Below are 2,970 nucleotides of genomic sequence, written 5' to 3' on the forward strand. Positions count from 1 at the left end.
AAGACATTTATGCAGCCAACAGACACATGAAAAAATACTCATCATCACTCGCCATCAGAGAAATGCAAATCAAAATCACAATGAGATACCATCTCACACCAGTTAGAATGGCTATCATTAAAAAGTCAGGAAACAACAGATGCTGGAGAGGATGTGGAGAAATAGGAACACTTTTACATTGTTGGTGGGACTGTAAACTAGTTCAGCCATTGTGGAAAACAGTGTGGCGATTCCTCAAGGATCTACAACTAGAAATACCATTTGACACAGCCATCCCATTACTGGGTATATACCCAAAGGATTGTAAATCATGCTGCTATAAGGACACATGCACACGTATGTTTATTGTGGCACTATTCACAATAGCAAAGAGTTAGAATCAACCCAAATGTTCATCAGTGATAGACTGGATTAAGAAAATGTGGCACATATACACTATGGAATACTATGCAGTCATAAAAAAGGATGAGTTTATGTCCTTTGTAGGGACATGGATGCAGCTGGAAACCATCATTCTCAGCAAACTATCACAAGAACAGAAAAGCAAACACCGCACGTTCTCACTCATAGGTGGGAATTGAACAATGAGATCACTTGAACACAGGAAGGGGAACATCACACACTGGGGCCTTTTGTGGGGAGGGGGAAGTGGGGAGGGATAGCACTAGGAGATATACCTAATGTAAACGGTGAGTTAATGGGTGCAGCACACCAACATGACACATGTATACATATGTAACAAACCTGCATGTTGTGCATGTGTACCCTAGAACTTAAAGCATAATAAAAAAAAGAAAGCATTTTCTGCATATATTGAGATAATCAAGTGGTTTATATCTTTAGTTTTGTTCATGTGATGAATCAGATTAATTGATTTGTGTATGTTGAGGCAATCTTGCATCCTGGGGATGAAGCATACTTGATCATGATGGATTAACTTTTTGATGTGCTGCTGGATTTGGTTTGCCAGTATTTTGTTGAGGATTTTTGCATTGATGTTCGTCGAGGGTATTGTCCTGAAGTCTTTTTTTGTGGTGTGTCTCTGCTAGATTTTGGTATCAAGATGATGTTGGCCTCACAGAATGAGCTGGGGAGGAGTTCCTCCTCAATATTTTCAAATAGTTCCTGTAAAAATGGCACCAGCTCTTCTTTGTACTTCTCGTAGAATATGGCTGGGAATCCATCACGTCCTGGGCTTTTTTGGTTGATAGGTTATTTATTACTGATTCAATTTCGGAGCTTTCTATTGGTCTGTTCAGCACATCAATTTCTTCCTGGCTGAGTTGTGGGAGGGTGTATTTGTCCAGGAATTTATCTATCTCTTTGAAGTTTTCTAGTTCATATGCATAGAAGTGTTTGCAGTAGTTTCTGATGGTTGTTTCTATTTCTGTGGGGTCAGTGGTAACATTCCCTTTGTCATTTCTAATTGTGTTTATTTGAATCATCAGACTTTCTTATTAATATTTTCAAGAAACCTACCCTGAATTTGTAGATCTTTTGAATGGTTTTTGTTTTGTTTTGTTTTTTTCATGTCTCGGTTTCCTTCAGTTCAGCTCGGATTTTTGGTTATTTCTTGTCTTCCTCTAGCTTTGGGGTTTTGTTTTGCTTCTCTAACTCTTTCAGTTGAGATGTTAGGTTATTAATTTGAGTTCTTCCTAACTTTTTGATGTGGGATTTAGTGCTATAAATTCCCCTCCTAACATTGCCTTAGCTTTGTCCAGAAGCTCTAGTATGTAACTTTGTTCTCATTATTTTCAAAGAACTTCTTGATTTCTGCTTTAATTTCATTATTTACTAAAAAGTCATTCAGGAGTATGTTGTTTGATTTCCATGTAATTGCATGATTTTCAGCAATTTTATTAGTCTTGACTTCTATTTTTATTGCACTGTGATCTGAGTGTGTGTTTGATATGATTTCAGTTGTTTTGCATTTGCTGAGGATTGCTTTATGTCCAATTATGTGAGTGATTTTAGAGTATGTGGCATATGATGATGAGAGGAATGCATATTCTGTTGTTTTTGAGTGGAGATTTCCGTAAAGGCCTATCAGATCCATTTGATCCAATGTTGAGTTCAGCTCCTGAATATCTTTGTTAATTTTTTGCCTCAATGACATGTCTAATACTGGCACTGGAGTGTGGAAATCTCCCACTATTACTGTGAAACATACTTTGTAGGTCTCTAAGAACTTTATTTATGAATCTGGGTGCTCCTGTGTTGGATGAATATATATTTAGGAGAGTTAGGTCTTCTTGTTGAATTGAAGCCTTTGCCATTATGTAATATCCTTCTTTGTCTTTTCTATTTTAAGTTCTGGGATACATGTACAGGATGTGCAGGTTTGTTACATAGTTAAACATGTGCCATGGTGGTTTGCTGCACCTATCAATCTATCACCTAGGTATTAAGCACCACATGCATTAGCTATTTCTCTTAATGCTCTCCTCTCCCCCACCTTCCCAACAGGCTCCAGTGTGTATTCTTCCCCTCCCTGTGTCCATGTGTTCTCATTGTTTGGTTTCCACTTATGAGAACACGTGGTGTTTGGTTTTCTGTTCCTGTGTTAATTTGTTGAAGATTATGGCTTCCAGCTTCATCCATGTCCCTGCAAAAGACATGACCTCATTTCTTTTTATGGCTGTATAGTATTCCATGGTGTATATGTATCACATTTTCTTTATCCAGTCTATCGTTGATGGAAGTTTGGGGTGATTCCATGTCTTTGCTGTTGTGAATAGTGCTGCAATAAACATAAGTGTGCATGTATCTTTAAAACAGAACGATTTCTATTTCTTTGGATATAAACCTAGTAATGGGATTGCTGGGCCAAATGGTATTTCTGCTTCTAGAGCCTTCAGGAATTGCCACACCGTCTTCTACAATGGTTGAACTAGTTTACATTCCCACCAACAGCATGAAAGTGTTCCTGTTTCTCCACAGCCTCTCTAGCGTCTGTTGTTTCTTGACTTT

The 2,970-nt window shown here is 38.0% G+C and overlaps 1 long non-coding RNA gene across 1 annotated transcript in view; it reads right to left on the reverse strand.

The window, feature by feature from the left end:
• The window catches only part of LOC105533659, a 13,856-nt gene extending 12,369 nt beyond the window's left edge, over positions 1-1,487 (reverse strand). The window contains exon 1 of the long non-coding RNA XR_001005148.1: positions 800-1,487. This is a non-coding gene — a long non-coding RNA (uncharacterized LOC105533659). The remainder of the gene's footprint in view (positions 1-799) is intronic.
• Between the last annotated feature and the right edge of the window lie 1,483 nt (positions 1,488-2,970).

The sequence above is a fragment of the Mandrillus leucophaeus genome, unplaced genomic scaffold (genome assembly GCF_000951045.1).
Source record: "Mandrillus leucophaeus isolate KB7577 unplaced genomic scaffold, Mleu.le_1.0 Scaffold1275, whole genome shotgun sequence".
Taxonomy (NCBI): Eukaryota; Metazoa; Chordata; class Mammalia; order Primates; family Cercopithecidae; genus Mandrillus; species Mandrillus leucophaeus.